This window comes from Perognathus longimembris, chromosome 4, assembly GCF_023159225.1.
Source record: "Perognathus longimembris pacificus isolate PPM17 chromosome 4, ASM2315922v1, whole genome shotgun sequence".
Lineage (NCBI taxonomy): Eukaryota > Metazoa > Chordata > Mammalia > Rodentia > Heteromyidae > Perognathus > Perognathus longimembris.
In genome coordinates this window covers 85,028,442-85,049,356 of record NC_063164.1, presented here as the reverse complement: position 1 = coordinate 85,049,356, position 20,915 = coordinate 85,028,442, and the positions used below count along the sequence as shown (strand labels likewise).

At 41.4% G+C, this 20,915-nt stretch overlaps 1 protein-coding gene across 4 annotated transcripts in view; it reads left to right on the top strand.

Moving 5' to 3' along the window:
• The window catches only part of Mgat5 (alpha-1,6-mannosylglycoprotein 6-beta-N-acetylglucosaminyltransferase), a 365,603-nt gene that overhangs the window by 45,684 nt on the left and 299,004 nt on the right, over window positions 1–20,915 (top strand). For 2 of the 4 annotated variants that reach the window (XM_048345587.1, XM_048345583.1), the window contains exon 1: window positions 8,679–8,835. The exons of the other annotated variants lie outside the window; for them this stretch is intronic. The gene's annotated coding sequence lies outside the window, so the exon portion shown is untranslated. Of the gene's footprint in view, window positions 1–8,678; window positions 8,836–20,915 lie in introns of those variants that run through there. 4 annotated transcript variants of the gene reach the window in all.

Here is a 20,915-nt window from a genome sequence, read left to right as displayed (position 1 = left end):
TTTTAGTGAGGGCAGTAAAGGACAAGGTTCTGTCACTGAAGTGTTCCTGTAATTATATCAGAAATAACAAGCAGCCACCTTCCATTAGGGGTGTGAGAGAGGCTCCTTACTATTTAAGTGATCCCATAAGGAACTAAGTGAATCATCCTTAGCCACAATATGAGGAATTAAAAATAGAAAGGGAACATTGATATCATCCTATACCAGGTTTTAAGGAACAGAAAAATGCCACATTACTTTATAAGCAAATAATTATCTGAACTAATGGCCCAACCCACATGACAATAACCTGTTGACTTGGTTCTCCAACCTCAGCAAGCCTGCAAACCATGATCACTGGGCTCCACCTGAATTTCAGATGGTAAGGATGATGGGAGTCTCAACTTCTCAGAAGAGAGTGGTGGTTTTAGACTTTGAGCATCACTTGTTTCTGTTTAGATTAATTCCCTAGTGCTTGTTAAAATACAATTTGAAGAAAATGCTGGATTTAATTGGGGTAAGGAGCTGCAAAAGTTTTATAAAGGGCATCTTTTGTTTGTGATGTAAGTTTACATGGTTGTAAGCCTAGATAAATGGTCTCCCAATCCAGTAACATTGTCTTAGTAATATCATGGATTCATATTTGTTGGCTACAAATAAATACTCCCTTTCTCTAGTTAGTACTGGATTCAAAAGTTTCAATGTTCATTTTTCCCCTTGACTCCACCTTATCTGGGGATTGTCTGTAGGTCAGCCATTTTCCTCAGGGTATTCCAGGTCTAAAGTCATTACATGGCCCTCTTTGTCATACCTGGCTGTGGTCAACACAATAAAAGTGGGACACATTGGATCCCTCCCACTGTGCTTCCAAAATGCATATTGGTTCTAGGGCTGCTTGGTTGTAATCTGATTCACTTATCCTATTAAAGCCACAACAGTCACAACCATCATCACCACTAATGTTTGTAGAAGGCCTGCTGCCTCTCTGCAGCCATGGGCTGTGCTTTTCTTGCTGTAGCTTAGGAGCCCCTGCTCTCTTAATGAGGTACCATGGTGCCCTCTGTTTCAAAAGAAAAAAGAAGGTTGCTGAGTCACTCCAGGAACCTCAGGGCTCATCTCAAGACTTGAGAGTTTGGAGCTCTGTACTTGAGGCTGGCCATCTGAGTAAGTGTGGTAGATATTCCATTGTACCTCAGGAAAGCTTTCTATTGAGACGATCAGAAGGTCTTACTGAAATGGAAAGATGCTACAAAGTTCTGGAGCATAAATAAGCTAACTCTGCTTGTAATTAACATGCTCTAAATTCTGGTGCAAACCCCACTGCAGATCTTTGTAACTGGACAAAATTTCACTCTGGTAATTTTTAGCTGCTCTGGCTAATTTCAGATGGAAGCCAGAATTATAATCATGCAAGTCTGCCTATGTATGGCCATCTGATGCCTGAGAAAGAAGAATGAAGAACTTCAGGTTTATAAATGTGGTCATGATTTGGTTTTGGTGTGTAAATGTAGAGATGTTCTGGATAGGAGAGCAGAGTGGGACAAGACACTGAGCAAATTTCTCATAGAATTCTTCTGTATAGTCCACAGCTCATAAAGTAGATTCTTTTGTTTGCAGACATTTATATCTTATTTACAAAACAGTGAGTGGAGTAAATCTTGGCTGCTTTGTCACTGTGGCCTGTGTGGCTTCCTTCCTCCTCTCCAACATTGAATTGTATGTACTCTCACAACCTCTACCTACAAATGTTTTAACAGTTGAAGTATAATTAAGAAAGGGAGGAAAATCAAACAATAAGGCTAGGAAGAAATTGAGAAAGTCTGTTTGTGCCCAGATAAGATACTTGGGTATAATCTTAATGAAAGCTGTTTTGAAGGGAAGAAAATACCTCCAACATTTTCTGTATCTAGAGAAAGAGCTAGAAATGGCTGAACTTTTTCATTAATGTTGTATTTTTGGCTCTGCAGGAAATGGTACTGTAGATGACTGAATATTAAAGCTAAGGATGGAAGTAAATGGCCGTAGGTTTCTTGGTTTCCATGAATTTTGCAAATGGTTACCACCAAGGAAGGTTGGGGGTGGGAGGAGGGATATAGGATTTTCCCCCTGACTCAGGAAATAGATCTGGTTCCTAAAGTAAAATCAAGATTGCATTCTCAACCATGTGGATATTCTTTAAAAAAATAATCCAGAATTTAAAACACTGAATTTTTTCTCTTTTGCATAGTATGAGCATTTTTTTTCTGCATATGATAGTTGTAACGTAGAATTGATGAATTATCTACAACCTATGGGGAATTGGTCACTGTACTCATAGGAAACATGGTTATATGATGTCCCAAATGAGATGTTTATAAAAAGCTAAAATTTAGTAAATGCATGGGAAGTTGATTTAGCCTTGAAGTAGAATATTGATTTCTTTAGCCTATGCTTCTATTCATGAGTGAATTATTCTTGATAATGACAAGATGTTGCAGATTGTTATCTAGAAATACTTTGAGCTGGAGATGTTTTAACTTGGGCCTCATGCTTGTTCACTTGCTCTCTCAACTGGCACTCCCACTTGACCCATGACTCCAGCCTGGGTATTTGTTGGCTATTTTGGGCATGGAATCTTGTGCATTTTTCTGGATGGATTGGCTCTGAACCTTCAGCTTCCTGAGTAGCTAGAATTATAGGTGTTAGCCACTGATGCCAGGCTTGGTTTTCTAGAAATCTTGGTGATTGGAGTTAAGTGAGTCAGCAGTGCTTTCTGTATCATAATACATTTTCAAGACCCATTCCGTCATCTCAAAACTATCTCAGAAGCCAGTATAAAAATGGGACCAAGTGGTCACCAACTTGATTGTGTTCAACCTTCCAGCTGTTGGTTTGGCTCAATCAATGTTTACTGTTTCCTGGAGACAGTAGATTTGGAATGATTACAGGTTCAGCATGCTCGCCCAAGTTGCCCCAGTGCATAACCCTCTGGTAGTGCTCAGATCTTGCTATACAGATGCAAATGTAGATATTGTGAATCCATTTATATGCCACAGACCATAAAAAGGACTTGGCTTGTTTTGGATTAGAAATATCTGAACTTTTTCCATAGAAATCTATAGCATGCTGTTATGCGAAGTCCTTAACAATTGACTAGACATATGAGGTAGTACATACTATATTATAATCTCACTATTCAGGACACTAAGGCAGAAGACCCATGAGTTAGAGACCAACTTGTGCTATGTGGCAAGAGCCTGTCTCACAAAAAGAGAAAAGGTAGGTCAGTTCATTTAAAAAAATATACCAGTGGATTTGAAGATGACAGGTCCAGTGTGCTGGTTTCTTTGTTTTTTTGAGGGGTATGATTGGTGTTGGGTGATGCAGGTACTATAACACTGAGCCATATAACCAGTCCTTTTTGCTCTGGTTATTTTTGAGAATGTGACTTGCTCTTTGTCAAAAGTGGCCTGGATTGTAATCCTCCTGTTTATACTACCTACCATAGCTATGGTGACAGGCATTCCCAACATTTTCTGTTGAGATGGGATCTTGCAAATATTTTTGCCCAGGTTGGCCAGGAACTGTAATCCTCCAGATCACCCCAACTATGTAGGTTGGGATAACAGGTATGTCCCACTGCACCCAGCTTTTGCTTGAGATGGAGGTCTTACGAGCTTTTTGGCCAGGGCTGGCCTCTAACTGCAGTCTTCTTGAACTCTGCCTCCCTGGTAGTTAAGGTAACAGGCATGAGTCACTGGTACAGTGTACTTTGTGTTTTTCTTCCTACCTTCCATTCAGATCCTTTTCAGTTTTTCACTTCTCTACTGATATAGCCCATGAATATAATAAACATTATATACATAGTTAAACATTATTAAATATATACACACATATGACCTGTTTGTGAACTTTTCACTAAATAGAAACACATAGTAATTTATTTCTAAAATATCTCTTTATTGCTTCTTTTGGTTTTATTCTTCTAGGAGAGGCAACTTCAAGTTCTGTGCTTTATTTGAATGAACAGGCTTTTAAGCAGGTTAGATTAGTAGTGAGATTTGTTTTTAAAATTATGTGTATAGAAGTGCTATTTCTGTGTGTATGTTGTAATGTGGTCTGTTCTGGAAAGTGTTAGGATTGGTGAAAACATTGGTCAAACTCTTCCAGTGTCTTGGCACAAAGCACAGTTTTGGTACAGGTTCTCCATCTTTCCCAAGATAGCCTGATTCCTGTTCTGAACAAACAATGGGTACATTTGGAACCTAACAAGCAAGGTGGGAGTGATGAGGAAGTGGTAAGACCTTGGGGATAGAGATTTGGGAAAACTGTTGGGTCGCAGGCAGTTGGATCAAGGAATGGATCAATAAAATGTGGTATATACACACAATGGAATTCTATGCTTCCATCAGAAAGAATGACATTACCCCGTTCATAAGGAAATGGAAAGCCTTGGAAAAAAATCATACTAAGTAAGTCAGACTCAAAGAAACGTAAGCTCCCTCATTTGTAATAACTAGTATAAGTCTAGAATAGTCCTAGCAGAGGATCACAGTAGCTCAAAAGCTATGTACATAAGACCATTATAAGATGATGCTAATCAAAAGGAACAAGGTACAGAAACAAGAGTTTCATTTTTTAATGTACTGTGTAAAGTTTTTCGTTTCTTTTTCATTGTTTTTCCTTTGGTTTATATCCTGTTGTCACTTTTTTTATTTTGGTACCCTGTGTCTTGTGTATATGTTTATCTGATCTGGGGAAGGGAAAGGGAATAACAAAATGGTGAGACAAAGGACAAAGGGTGAACCAATGCAGCAGTGATATTCACAAGACACTATGTTAGAAATGAACTTTACAACTTGTGAGGAGGGGTCTCGGGAGGAGGGAAAATGGGAGAAAATGAGGAAGGGGGTAACAATGTTTGACAAGAAATGTACTCGTTACCTTAGTTATGTAACTGTAACCTCTCTGTACATCAACTTTACAATAAAATTTAAAAATCCAAAGCAAAGTTCAGACAAGTTCTTTATCAACCTGACTGCAGTGGATCAGATCCTTAAAGAGAAGGAATTTAAAATGTCCTTGTGCTTTCAGGAACAATACCCATTATAAAGTGAATGTTGGAGAAGGATCAGTTGGGCTATATGCATAATGTAATAAGCAAGTATTCAACCTAACTAAACTGAGCCTATGATGTCATCTTTGGAAGAGAGAGGACCAAGAAATCTGGTCAGATGTACCATTTTAGAACCATCAATAAGTGCAAGCCTGGGTAACTCTTATTGCCACACCTGTGATCCTAGCTTCAGCCATCTGGTTAAGACTGTAAGATGTATTTGATCTTTTATGTACCTTGGGCAAGAATATCTTATTTGCATAGAATTAGCAAAGTGACTTTAGAAGAGGGCAGTTGAATAAGTCATTCAGTCATTACCAAGTACAAATTTGGGTTTGATTGCTCCTTAGTCTTATGTCAGAGTACCCCCTTTACTGCAGGTCCTGCCTGATCATGGCTTGGCTGTAAATAAAGCCACTTTCTGGGAAGTGAGACCTTCAGATGGCATAACCTTTGAATTAGGTCTATATTGAGGAACTATTTGCTCAAGGAGTAAAATTTGTCTCCAATTCGAAGCATGTTTTATGGAGGAAGCAATTTGCTAAATACTTCCTTATTTCAATAGTGTGGATCATTGTAAACCACTGCCTGGGCTGCCCTTGAGACTCTGTTAGCTTGGTAAACTTGGAGCAGAACATTTGGATTTCACAGGCTAATAGGATCCGGGTGTCATAGTGATGGGGCCAAAACAAGGAAACATAAAGCAGTTCTAGTTCTTATTTCTTTCATATGAGTGGGACTTGGAATACACTTTATTTCTAACCCCTTCTCAGGAGAAAAATAACTCAGCAATCCACAAGCACATGAATGTCTTGATATGAATGAAAGCATTCAAGTTATAGAAAAAAAAATCACGTGGCCATGTGACTTTTATCTGTCTTCTCTTTAGCAGTCACCTTGAGACTTTGTCTCACTGGAAGAAACCAGAGAAGCTGGAAATGAGTCCTTTGGAACCTCAAAGGGATTTTGAACAACTTCAGGATATTGGACTTTTGTCCAAATGATACCATGCATATTTGATCTGACTTTCCTTGTCCCCATGTGCATACCCAAGGCCTGCTTAATGGGAAAGTGACTTTCTGAACAGTGTGTCTTCAAGTTCCTGAAACTGAATTAGTGATGACTGATATGGCGCCATTCTCTGATCTCCAAGAGTTGCTAGGTTTGGCACTAGGGGTTGCATGCTGGCCATGAGGAGGCCAGATTTAGGTCTATAATCCTTGCTGTCTGGTTGCAGGGCCTTCTACTTGGAGATGGGCTGCATTTTTTTTTTCTGGCAATATCTGCACTCCCCTCCTGTTCTTGGCTCACCGCCAAGAAGGCCTCACCGCCTTCATGAAGCAGGCAGATGTGTTGGTGTCATGTGGGACGCCTGGGCTGTGTTTCTGCCACTAAATATGTTGTCTCCTTTCCTCCGTTTACATGCCATACCTGTCTTTGGGAGGTGAGAGGTGGGTCTTGGATCCTTGGGGAATAACTACTGAAAGAGCAGCTGTCTGTCAGCCTCCCCCAGAGCCTTTGAGTTGGGCTGTTGTCAGCCTGTTGTTGGAGGACTTCCCAAAGCAGCAGACTTGCTATCACTGACATTTATAAACTTAAAAGCCACATCACAGATGACATTACATTTCTTATCGCCCTTTAAATAGCCTCAGCCTATAAAGCATGTGGCCTCTCTCCACATGGACAACCCTGAGTTGGGAGAAGAGTTGGGTCTTTCCTGAAGATGAATTGGCTTGCTCTCTCCCTGTGACATTTTGTAAACATGGGTCTCTTCACAGTGGTGGTCAGCTGTGTCCCCCAGTACCTAAGAAGTCAGCTTATACAGATAGTTCATTTGGGGCACAGTTCTGAAGTTTCTATCTATAGTCAGTTGGCCTCATTCCTCTTGGGTCTAGGTCTGTGGTAAGGAAGCACATCAGGGTGGCCACCATGGTGGAATACAAAGGGGAAGGAGTGGGCTCCCACAGCCCCAGTAACCTGAAGACCTCTAACTAGGCCCTATCTCTTAGACTGTATCCTACCCCTATCCATAGCCTCTAGAAGTATCACAGGCAAGGGACAAATCTTTAACCCACATTCCTTTGTGGGGAAAATTCTAGGTCAAGATTATAGCAGGTAATTTGTTGTTGTCCTGGCTTTATCTTAGGCTTCTATGTGGCTATGTGAAGCTGGTATAACTCACAGGAGACTATTAGGTTCTCAGAGCAAATGACAACCACAGAGTCTTGACAAGGGAGGGTAAGCCTGAGAGATGGCCATTTTGTTCCACCAGTGGCTAGCAGATGGCAGCATAGGAGCAGAGTGAAGGGGCATAACAATCTTTGGACAAGGAAAAGGTTTCATTCTATTTGATTATTATCCAGGTCGGGGTGTGACAAGAAATGTACTCACTACCTTACATACGTAACTGTGACTCCTCTGTACATCACCTTGGCAATAAAATAAAATTTTAAAAAGTACAATAAAATACATGAATCAAACTCCAGATTATGGGATTAACAGTTAATAAAGAGCCAGGCATGATTGTACACACACCTATAACCCTATATACTTGCAATGCTGGTGCAGGAGAATAGTATATTTGAGGCCAACTTGGGCTACAGAGGAAGGGCCTATCTCAAAACAAAAGGGATAACATGTAGATTCTTCAAAAGCTATGGATTCAATATCCAGTAAAACACACACACAAATGCATGTTCACACACACTTAAACACACTAATGATATGTTCTTGCTGGCATCAATGATGAACAATCTGAGACAAGAAAGGAGGGCATAGATGGCAGGTGCTAGCAAAACACCATCATTGCCTATGCTCAGATTTCTTCCTATGGTTTCTAAGACCTTAATAATATGTTACAAAGCTTTAGTGCCTGGCCTTGCTGTGTGGTGTGCTTACTTTGCATGGAGTTGAGCAGAAATTGGCCTCCAAGCAAGCTTGATGGTAGGCTTCCTCAGCTGAGCCAAAATGTCAGTCACCTCTTCCTGTCCTCTGCCTATGGTACATGCGGCTCCTCCGACTCAGCCTCTCAGAGGTCAGGCTCAGATTTCTCTCTCAGTAGTCACTGCCCATTGATAGAATGGCAGGGTGGGCTCAGGGCAAGGTGAGGCCATGGACTAGTCATGGCTTTCTTACTAGACCAAGCTTGGACCTGCAGAGCTAGTTTCTTTATTAGAGGTGAAGAGTGCATGTAATCGAGGACACCCCTGCCCCACTGCCCCCACTGGGCAATGTCAGGAGCACTTCCAAACAGAACCAGACATTTGTACTTTGACTTTACTTGGTTGTCGAAAAACAGTATTTCAAAGATCCTGATGAGCACAGACATTTAGGAGTTAAGTATTTACCTTCTATATGCCCTGCATTTTTTTATCTTGCTATGTCTCATTTAACTTTTGACAGGTACTTGTTTTGGCTTCTGTTAAAATTACTGGACTTTTGGCATGAGGAAGTTGTAAATAATATGGTTGGCCTGGGACAGACCTACACCTCTGGTTTCCATTGCTTGGTCTCTCCCTGATAGTGCTGTCTGGTTTTGTTTTCTTTTTGCATTTTGAAGTGTGTGTGTGTGTGTGTGTGTGTGTGTGTGTGTGTGTGTGTGTGTGTGTGTCTTCCTCGCCTTCCTCATTCTCCATCTAGTTGAAGACTCCTGGTAGGAGTTAATTCTGTGGCTACTACTTGGCTGAACTCATGCTATTGCCACGGCGTCTTGTTCCTCTTCCCATAATACTTCATGCTTGATGTGGAAGACAACTCACTTTGTAAATAAACTGAGTTCTCCCCAGGCTGGTGTGGGGTTTTTCTTTGCATTGACAGGCATGAAGCATGCTTTACATGGCCTTTCAAGATTTAAGTGAGGGACAGACAGCATTTGTTGGGCAAGCTGAGGTGCTTTTAATTAAGCTGAATAAGGCATGCCGACCATTTCTAATCAATGCCCCGTTTAGCTGGTTGTTTGCTGGGTGTAGAGTCCTGCATTACTTGAGCTCAAATGTGTGTTGGTTAACTAATAATTCACTTTTTGTTTCGGTCTAAGCCTCAAGATGACTGATAGGAATCGCCACACACAGTGAGCACGGAAAAAAAGGCTGTGTTGCAAGGACCAAGTTGACAGGAAGGCAAAGGAGGCCATGGAGTTCTCTGAAGAGATATAGAACATAGGTACAGAGAAGGTGCAAAAAGAGGGGAAGGGGTACAGTAACCTAAGGGATTTGGTAAAGAATCTGGGCCTCTTGAGTAGCCTAAGAATCAGACCAATTAAAAAAAATCATGTACAACTGAAAAGACTAAAACCTCAAATTGTCTTAGAGGAATGGAAAGTAAAGGGCTATGAGTATGAATGATAATAGACTACTAATAGTAGAAATTTAAGCTAAATATATGGCTCAACTTGAAGCTAAAGGGCTAAAACTTTCAGAAAACATACATATAATTAAAGAAGCCACATACTGGCACGTGAGTATAACCCATAATGTGACATTTTAGGGCTCTTGTACAGTTTTTCCATGCACTTTGTTCAAGATTTTAGTTTCATTTAGTGAATAAATGGAATGAAGTTTATTCTGTCTTATTCAGAATTTTTATTCTTATCCTTATTCAGAATTTCAAAAGGCATGCATTTTTCTTTTAATGGGTAGAATACAGTCTTCAAAAAGACTATACTAGCCAGATGCTGGTGGCTCATGCCTGTAATCCTACAACCCAGGAGGCTGAGATATGAGAATCACGGTTTGAAGCCAGATGGGGCAGGAAAGTTCATGAGACTCCTATCTCCAAGTAAGTGCCAAAAAAGGTGGAAGTGGAGCTTTGAGGGGAAAAAAAAGCTCAAGGACAGGGCCCAGGCCCTAAGTTCAAGTTCCAGAACTGGTGTGCATGTGTGTGTGTGCACACATACACACAGACTATAATAACTATCCACTAGCATTGTGAGAGGATATGCTTGGACTCATAGGCCTCTAATGTTCTTATAATTTTGACAGTCTGATAGGTATAACATGCTTTCTACCTCATTGCTATTTTATTTTGCCTTTCCTGGTAAGGTAATGAGATTAAAATCATCATGCTTTAAAAAAAATGATCATGAATGGGTACCTTTTCTTTAAAAAAAAAATGGGGCTGAGCATGGTGGTATGTGCCTGTAATCTCAGCATTGAAAGGTGTAGATGGGAAGATCTGGAATTTGAGGCTGGCCTGGGCTATCCAGTGAGGACCTATCAAAAATGTAAGACAAAAGCAAAAGCAACAAAAAAAGAGAAAAAATTACTGATAAAACTGAAACAGAAAAAGTTTAAAAAAATAAGCTACCAAATTTAGATTGAAAGACATTACTCCATGGATTTGTTCTAGTTTATAGGACACTTTTTCTTCTACTTTACTGTTTGTCTCTTCATAGAGTAGAAATACTGTATGGACTGGCAATAGCTGTAGATCCCCTATGAGTGACCTGACCTTGGGCAGGTGTCTTCACTGTTTCTGCCCCTGTGCTCTGGGAGGCCCACCCAGAGCCCCTCTAGATCCTGGTGTTCATATTCTTCAATGAAAGTGGTAGCTGGTTGATAGCTCACTGTTCTTCTGGCAGGATGTAGGGAAACTGGAGCAGGTGCTTGCTTCTGAGCCCCTTGCTCAAGTGGGTTTAATTATGAAGGGACATGTAGGGAATTAGCTCATGGTATACCTCCTTGATCACCTTGATGGGAGGCCTGCCATGCCTTCCAGCTCATTTGGAAGACGTGTATTGCAGTTGTGCCCTTCTATAGCAAATAGACTTGTGTATGTGTTTATTTATAATTATATCCAGTCTGTCCTTTCCTTTCTTTCTTTCTCTATCTCCCTTTTCTTCCTTCCTTATCTGTTTTTCTTTCCCCCCTTGTCTTTCCCCTCTTCCTTCCCCCCAGTCTTTCTCCCTCCCTTTTCCCTTATTTCCCACTTTTTCCTGATCCTGGAGTTGAACTCTGGGTCTGGGCACTGTCTAAGCTTTTCAGCTTAAGGCTAGCACTCCACCACTTGGGCTCTTGGGCCACAGCACCACTTCCAACTTTTTGATCCTCAATTGGAGCTAAGAATCTCAAGGACTTTTCTACCCAGGCTGTATTCTGTGATCCTCAGATCCCAGGTCCCAGCCTCCTGAGTAGCCAGGAGTACTATACTAGGCTTTTTGTTGGTTTGCTTTTTACTTCATTCTTATTTATCACCTACTGGGTAGCAGGCATTTACTATGAAACACCTGAAATGAGGTGAAAGTGCTGATTTTTAAGTGTTTTAGAGTTTGAAGGGTAAATCTCTGGGCTTTACAATGATTTTCTAGATTTTTGATACAATATTTTCTGCTAGGTCAAAGCAATGTTCTTTAAATGGCAGTTAAATATAAATTCCCTTTCCATTTCTTTTTTAAAAGCTCTGATACATGATTCTATTTTTGTTGCTATTTGGGTTTGAATTCCGGTCCTTGCAAAGCAAGCCCTCCACTACTTGAGCAACACTCCTAACCCCTACTGTGTGGTGATGTGTGTGTGTGTGTGTGTGTGTGTGTTAGTGTTGTTAGTGGTGTTCCTAGGACTTGAACTCAGGGCCTGGGCACTATCACTGAGCTCTTTCTGTCTAGTTTTTTTTTTATTTATATTTTTCTTTATAATTTTGGTTATGGGAGAGGTGACCTGTGTGAGGAATTTGTTATTGACTCAGGTTAAAAAGGCCCTCACTTTGACCTTCTTTTTGTGCTGGTGGTGGAATCCAGGGCTTCACACCTACTTGACAGGCACTCTCACCACTTGAGCCACGTTCTAGCCCTGTTTGCTCTAGTTACTTTTGGGAAATAGGGCTTCATGGTTTTACCCAAGCTGGCCTAGACTGTTCTGGCCTGAGATAAAGGTCTTGTGAACTTTTTTTCAAGGTTGGTCCCAAACAACAGTTCTCCTGCTCTCTGCTTCCCAAGCTGCTAGGGTTACAGATTTGTGCTGCTCAGGCTCGTGCTTCCATGGCCTCGGTGTTACCCTGCAACAATTGTCTTTCTAGCCTATTGGATCGGAGAGCAGATTGAGGAGCTGGCACAAGGACAGTCTTATGACCAGGCCTGGAGTTGTTATTGTCGCTTCCTACTCCCATTCCATTGTCTAGAACACCATCACTAGGCCTCCCTGGTTGGAAGTATAGTACAGCACACAGGAAGAATACTACATAGATTTTCATGCATAGCTGCCATTTCCGTTATCAGCCCTTTCTGTTTGTTTGATTCATTTACCAGAATTGTATTCACTATTACATTCTTTTATCTAAACTATCTTATTTATGCATCTCTCCTGCCCAAGCATGCTTATGGTTATATATGACATTTTTATGCACTGAGGAAAGAAACAATGGACGTTGCAAGAAAATGAAAGTTGCCTCAGAATTAATGGCTGGTGATCACACAGGCCTGCCATCAGTGGCTTGGAATGGCTGATGCCAACTGTGAGAGTGAATTGGCCATGTGCCATAAGCTGCATTTGGATTTTTTCAAATCAAGGAATTCATGAGTTGAGAGCAATGCTTAGTCTTTAAAAAGCAAATGGCTCTTAAGTGGGGAGGACCTATGGCTGCAGGGGCAGCCAGGAAGGAGCCCATGTTGAAAGGTGGCAGAGGTAATGTAACTTGATAAAAAGCTAACAGAGTGGGAATATCTTGGTAAAATTGTCTTCTTGCATATGGCTAGTGCCATATTTGATCTGTTTTTGTGCTTTTTAGTTTTGCTTTGATGACTCTGCTGCTTAAAGTGGCCACAAGTGTAGTGCTGAGGCCCAAGAAGGCTGTGGTGGACCTTAGGAGCAAATGGGTACGAGACAAGCTTCATTCAGTCCAGGCTTAGTGCTACTGGCTATTAGTTCCATGTTATTGAGTCAACAATGTAAGGTATCTTCAAACAGAAGTATATAGAAAGCAAGGGTATGTTTCATGACAAGATTTTCCGTCAGTTAAAAATGTTGTGATCAGGGGCTGGGGATATAGCCTAGTGGCAAGAGTGCCTGCCTCGGATACACGAGGCCCTAGGTTCGATTCCCCAGCACCACATATACAGAAAACGGCCAGAAGTGGCGCTGTGGCTCAAGCGGCAGAGTGCTAGCCTTGAGCAAAAAGAAGCCAGGGACAGTGCTCAGGCCCTGAGTCCAAGCCCCAGGACTGGCCAAAAAAAAAAAAAAAAAAAAAAAAAAAAATGTTGTGATCAGGGGCTGGGGATATAGCCTAGTGGCAAGAGTGCCTGCCTCGGATACACGAGGCCCTAGGTTCGATTCCCCAGCACCACATATACAGAAAACGGCCAGAAGCGGCGCTGTGGCTCAAGTGGCAGAGTGCTAGCCTTGAGCGGGAAGAAGCCAGGGACAGTGCTCAGGTCCTGAGTCCAAGGCCCAGGACTGGCCAAAAAAAAAAAAAAAAATGTTGTGATCAGGGACTGGGGATATAGCCTAGTGGCAAGAGTGCCTGCCTCGGATACACGAGGCCCTAGGTTCGATTCCCCAGCACCACATATACAGAAAACGGCCAGAAGCGGCGCTGTGGCTCAAGTGGCAGAGTGCTAGCCTTGAGCAGGAAGAAGCCAGGGACAGTGCTCAGGTCCTGAGTCCAAGGCCCAGGACTGGCCAAAAAAAAAAAAAAAAAAAAAAATGTTGTGATCAAAAGGCTTACAGAAAGAATGACATTGTTCCATTTGTACGGAAATGGAAGGACTTGGAAAAAGTTATACTAAGTGAAGTGAGCCAGACCCAAAGAAACATGGACTCTATGGCCTCCCTTATTGGGAATAATTAGTACAGGTTTAGGCAAGCCACAGCAGAGCATCACAAGGCCCAATAGCTATACCCTTATGAAAACATAAGATGATGCTAAGTGAAATGAACTCCATGTTATGGAAACAATTGATATATCACAGTTGTAACTACTTTCAACGTCCTATGTGTATGTGTAGTTTCTATTATTGATGATGTTCTTGTATCACCTTCCTATGGTTGTACCTACACTATCTCTGTAATCTTATCTGAGTATATTGGAAACCGTGTTTACTGGTATTGGAAGTAGGAAATTCAAAGGGAATACCAAATTTGAGAGACACAGGGTAAAAAAAGAGAAATAACTACAAAAGCAATACTTGCAAAACTGTTTGGTGTAAGTGAACTGAACACCTGGGGGGGGGAGGGAAAGGGGGGGAGGGCTGGGGGGCATGAGGGACAAGGTAACAAACAGTACAAGAAATGTATCCAATGCCCAACATATGAAACTGTAACCTCTCTGTACATCAGTTCGATAATAAAAATTTGAGAAAAAAAAAGGAAAAAAAAAACAAAAGGCTTATAAAAACCAAACCCTGAATATTCCTTAAGAACAATATAGTTCCGCATTCATTTACTCATTGTCACAGCTATTTATAGAACAGAACTACTGGAAGTACTGAGAAACTGCTGTACTGTTGTTCATTTAAGTACAAGTCCTGAAGTCAGGAGTTGCCCAAGGTCAGCAAGTGGGATCATCTATCTGACTGGCCACAGGCCATTTTCCTCACATTGTTCTTTCTCTTCTGCTCTGCTTCCCTCTGCTCTTGACCACCCAGCAGAATCTGCTGAATGTGCTGCTAAAACCCATCCCAGAACTGTGACTAAAACTCTTGGTAAGGCTGGTAGTTAGGTCTGGCCCATGGTAGACATTATGCGGCAATAACAGCAATAGTTGACATTTGTGAAAATTGCCATGTGTTGTGTATTGATTAGCTGAGTCACACTGTGAAATATGTTACTATTTTGTATGAAAGAATAAGGCCCTTAGGAGCCATGATTTAGTGAGGGCTAGAGAGACAAGAGACAAAAGATGCATCCCTTGTTCTTTCCTCTTTCAGAATACTTTTCCTTTGTGTTCTGTGGGGGTGGGGTGCCTCCCTGGCTGCTGCTACTAGATCAGTCTCTTCCATATTGCTTCTTGGCCTATAGAAAGAACAGGAAAAGTTGAGGTGTGTATAAAATGAGAGATTTCAAGATAGAGAATAAGAATTTTTTTCTTTATTCATTTCTACATTTACCAAAAATCTTTCATCAGATAGAATGACCTCTTAGAAAGATGATCATTTTTAATTTTTTTCCCTGTTCATGAGGGAAGTCTTTGAAAGGCAAGAAAATTGGAGAGGGCTTCGGGTACTTTCTCTGTGGTATTCTTTCTCCCTCAACATTATTTCCTGCCTATTTCTCTGGCTTCCCCTGTGTATGTAAATGGACTTGCTGAATACAAAATAAAACATGTACCTGTTAAGAATTCATAGTGCTATAAAAATGCCTCTCAAGAGACTAACATTCCTGTGTAAAACTTCCAGAGGTATTTTCACATTGATTCTCATCTCATGAGCTGCAAATGTTTCAGGAGTTATTAGGTGCATTTTGGTGGAGATTTGGTAAGTTACTTGCCTCTAGTGGGTAGAGGTTAGTGATGCTGCTAAGCATCCTATAACACATAGGGAAGCTCCACAATTAAGAACAATACATTTCAACCCATTAATTCTGTTGAACATGAGAAACCCTACTCTGTTCTTGCACAACACTGGAAGGACTTTCTTCGTGTCCAGCCCCAAAGCTTTTGGATTTGAACAAAATAATGTTCTGTGTCTTCAGAACGGTTTTGTTTACCTGGTTCTCTTGTCTCTGGTTGTACCTTAGTTCCCTCCTGAGGTTAGGGTGGTGAGAACAGTCCTAGGTGCTTGCTATAGGGAGCACAGTGTCTACTGAGACAAAAAAAGAATGAAGCTGACTTCAGCCAGTCTGCCTTTATGCTCTTTAAATGTGTGGGAAATTGTGAACAAAGCCAATGTTCACTTCCTGAAACCATAGATCTAAGTACTAAATAACTGTTGCTGTCATTGTGTGTGTGTGTGTGTGTATGTGTGTGTGTATGTGTGTGTGTATAATAGAGATGATCCTCCGTTAAGATGATTCACACTATAAGATTTTTTATTTCATGGTAGTGTGAAAACTGCACACTCAGTAGAAATTGAACTACAAATTTTGAATTTGGATTTTTAAAAAAATTGATTGTGGTTTGGTTCAGGGGCTTGCACTCAGTGTCTGATTGCTATCCCTGAACTTTTTTGTCCAAGGTTAGTGCTCTCCCACTTGCTTAACTGGAGCTAAGAGTCACTTGGATTTTTCCTGCCCAGGCTAGTTTCGAACTCTAATTCTCAGATCTCAGCCTCTTGAGTTGCTAGGATTATAGGCCAGTGCCTGGCTGAATTTGGATCGTTTCCTAGGCTACTGGGGTATGAATTAAGATATTCTGGAGATGTTCCTAGTAAATCATGAGGACACGAGGGGAGGCATCATAACACTCTGCAGTGTGCTCTTTTGCTTGGCTGTTGGTGGTATTAGGTAGTAGATGTACTCAATGCTTTTTACACTTAAAATTCTTTCAACTTACAATGGATTTATCAGGTCATAACCTTATAAGTAGAATACCTTTTTGTACTCTTCAAGCATTGTGTTACATGTGGACATTAATTCAGAGAGCTCTGGTTCACAGTGGCCTTTGAAACATGTTGACTGTATTTCATCCATAGTTTTGAGTACCTTCCTGGATGGTTCAAAAGTGTTGGAAGTGATCTACCAGCTATCATCCATACTAAATATGCTGCTGTTGGGATGGTAGATTTTTTTTTAAGTAAAAGATAATTGGAACCAGGCCCAGGAAAGCAATCATTATTACTGTTGATCCTGGTGCATTTTCAGATGCCACATCAAAGTTGTGACCCAGTATGGTCTCTGTGAGCATGGACCATACTCTTGGCCTTGAACCCTCAATGTTTTAAGACTTTGTGTTGACTTATTGATTCAACCATAAGGGATGGTGCATACCTCCTTAGCATAAGGGCACAGCCTCAGACAGTTATGTTAGCAGTACCAATATGGAGGGGCTAACCACCCAGTCTCCCTTGAGTCTGTTACCTTTACCCCATCTCAAGCTACATGACTATTATTTTCCCTGGCTTCTGACAACAAAGGTCATTTTGGTATGTTGCATAGTGGAATTAAGCAGTACAGAAAGATGAGACCAGCTTTTCTACCTACTTATTTCTATTTTAATGGAGACATATGAAATGGTCCAAAATGTATCAATTAAAGTCAGTGGGGACTGTTAGATGACCCAGAATTCTTGGTCTGTTTCAGGTACAGTTTTACTAATAAAAGCCTAAATCTGCAATGTGGTAGAATTGAATATGGTTACTTCTATAATGAGAAAAACAACCAGCCTAATTATAACATTTATTAAGTTCTGGGATTTTATGTGGAAGGAAGATAATTGCATAGAATTTAAGAGTTTATATAGTTATGAAAGCAATCAAGTTCATTGGAAGCTTGAGATAGGTTAAAGTGTGGTCAAAAAGCTAGGTATGCCATAGAGAAACTTATAATTGGATTTGAGCTGGAAACTATAACAATGCAGACTTACTACACCAGAATATTTTTTTCTGACTAAAAAGCCTGTTTTGTCTGTAGAAATTGAATAGATGGGATGTTAAATAGTTGGAAGTTTGGGTCACAGAGTTCTAATATTACCCTTTGCTGATGGGAAAATTCAGTACTCTGTTAAGGTGGTCAAGAATGTTGAAAACTATAAAATTTACTATTTAAAAAAAATGGAAAGGAAGGGAAGCTTTCTCTATAGTTTCCATGCGTGATGAGAATCTTTCTCCACACTTCTCTCTGGATCTGTCAAGAGGCTGGGAGCTGAGGTGGCCAAGTTGGGAACTTGTCATGGCTCCTGTTGGGGTGTTTTGTGGGTAGCAGACCACACAGGATGTGAGACATGTTTGCCAAACGGCTGCAGTTGGTCCCAGCAGAGAGAGGAAAACGAATGGTTCTTGCAAACTTGCTAAGTCAGGGATGTTGTCTCTGGAAAGCTGCCTTTTAGCTCATTTAATTTTTCTTGTCTTTGAAAGTCTTTTTTAAAACTCCTCTTCAGTGGTTTCTAGCTATCTTCTCTAATTAAAACTAGAAAGAATCTTCACATTTGTTACTTGTTTGCATCCAGTTGTCAACTCTGCTGTTCTCGTGCCTTTTTTCTTCTTCTTTCATTTTCAAGCTTCTAATGGAGAAGCAAAAAGTACAAATGAAATCAGTTCTGAGATGACAATTGAGTCGTTATTTCTAGGTGTCAGAGCTCTTCTGGCCACTCTGATTACAGGATGATGTTGAATCCTGCTATGAGGTTCTTGGCCCTAATCACCATCCTGTGGGTTCCCATGCCAGCTCTGCCCACTAGGAAAAAAGCCTTGGACAGTGAGTGGTATCTATAGCTTCTGCCTTGTCATGTGCTTTTCTCCATGCAGGGGGCGCTCTCCCAACCACCTTTCCATCTGTTCAGGGTCTAGCCAGCCTTTCTTGCCAGAGGAGCCTTTCTTAATGAGAAATGTTTCTTATGAATTTGTGCTATGCAGTGTGCGTATACACAGATGTTTGTGTACACCATTGTGTTTTCAGCATTCAGAATGGGCTCTCCATTTACTAGGCCTGAACAGAACACATGGGCTAATGTGTAGATTCCTCTTTTATCTATTGATATGTCGTTTTCCCTCCTCACAGTTTGAGGTCAAGGATTATGTCTGTTTGTTGTCATATACTCAGTGCCTGACACCAGGGGCCCAAAAAATGTCTGCCTGAAAGGTTTGGCCTGGAGAGTAAGCACTTAAGGGGTAAAAGATTCTGCTCTGTGCTGCACTTGTTTGCATTAATCCCTGAGTGTATGGGCAAGAGCTTGTCCTACAGCCCTGAGGTCAGTGAAGTTGGAAGATGCTATGGAGCAAAAATTCTGCCTTTGCCAGCCCCCATCCCTACCTCATTTTCAAGTGAGGCAGCGCTTTGTATGTGAAGGTGTTGATGAGAGAGCTCATGTCTGAGGAACAGCGCTTGACATTGATGTTGATTACCTTGCTGATTGCTGATGTAGGAAAACATCAGCAAAAAAAGAAAAATTAAAAAGGAGTGTGGTTATATAAAGGCAACATTAATTATCATCCTTTAAGGGAACTAATTGCCATTTTTACATGATTACTGAGGAGCTCAACAAAAGCCTAATGTGTCGCATATCTTGTTTCCATATCTGCACTAATTTTGATAGCGGGTGGAACTTATTCTAGTACTCAAGCCCTACAATCACATCAGAACATTGAGGATCCCCGCCCCCCACCCCCACCCCCCACCTCTCCAGTTCCCAGAAAAGCAAAATTCAGTGTGGAATAGAACTTTCCCAATTTGGAATTTTTTCTTTCCTAACTAGCTCAGGTTTTCAACGATCACTTTATCTGTCAATGAATGGCAGCAGGTGGCAAAATGAATAACCAAGGAAAAACCCTGATCCTGTGGGAAGTGGCTGTTGTCTGCATTCTCCTTAGATGGAGAGGCTGCCCCCACCCTACCTTCTGCTTCCCCTTTGTTCCCATTTCAGTAAAGGAGCTTCCATATTGCAGGAGTACCTGATGCACTACCTGGAGTCAGGTGATTGAGGCTCTGCTGTTTTCAGAGTTTCAACACTGTGACCATGGGCTTACTAGCCTAGGCACCTCACGGGGAAGCCTTTGGCTCACCCAGCATGGTTGACTACTCTCAACTTAGGAAGACAAATGAGAGAAGACTGGTCCCCAAACATATTTCAACCCTGCCTATCTCCTCAAATAGGAAACCAGAGCTAGATCAACATGAACGGTCCTATTGTAATCTAGTTTTGATTTTCTCCTGGGACATGTTGAACTTTTGTTTAGCCATTGTTACTTTGAATGGAACATACTCTTAGTCATTAATTCCTACTACTATGATACCTGAGATAATTAACTTACAGACAAAAGATTTACTGTGCGCAGCTCATGATTTTTGAAGTTTAAGTCTGTGTTCACTTGGATGAGGCCTTGTTTTGGGGTCTGTGTGGATTACCATGCCAAGAGCAGGTGAGGAAGCAAAGACACCTACCTCATGAGCAGGACTAGGAAGAAAGATCTGGAGTCCCATGACCCCTCAAGGGCCTGACTCTATTCTTTGAAAACCTAGCATTAGCCCCTGTCTCTTCTACCACTTCCCAATATTGCCAAGCTTGGGACAGTTAAGATCCAAACTGTAGCACCCAGTGACAAACATTTGCTGAATCTCATGGGCAGAAAGGAGTCGTGAAGACTGAATAGCAATAGGGCAGCAACTTCAGTGAAGGTTTTTCCTGGCTGGGGAACTTTTAGATGTAAGAAACCTGCCACTGTTAGTCATGCTGAAACAGTGCTATATCAAAGTTCTGTGGACAGTAGGCTAAGTTACCCAGTGTCACATGCTGGCCAGAGACAAGGAGGAAAGTGGGCTTATACTACTGCAACAGGCTGAAGGTAACTTCAGGGATGGAACTTGAGGACAAGGAGAAGTCCTCTTTTTTCCAGTTCTAGGGCTGGAACTCAAGTCCTGAGCACTATCTCTGACCTGCTTTTGCTCAACCACTCTACCACTTGAGCCACAGTGGCACTTCTGGCTTTTTCTGTTTATGTGGAAGTGAGGAATTGAACCCAGGGCTTCATGCATGCTAGGCAAGCACTCTACCACTAAGCCACTTTCCCAGCCCGCTCTTTTATTTTTTGTTGCTAGTGTTGAACTTAGAACATTGAGTCTGCTGAGTGCTCCTTGTACCACTGTGTCACACTCCCATCTTAGAGAGATTCTTTTCTGTCAGGAATGAGATCCCACTGCTGCCATGGGCCTCAGTTCCATTGTAGGACTCCCTTCTACGAAAATGGAAGAGCTTTCAGTCACTGCCCATGCTTTGTCTCCTGGTTATTTCATTTTATTTTTGTGCTGGTAATGGGGCTTGATTT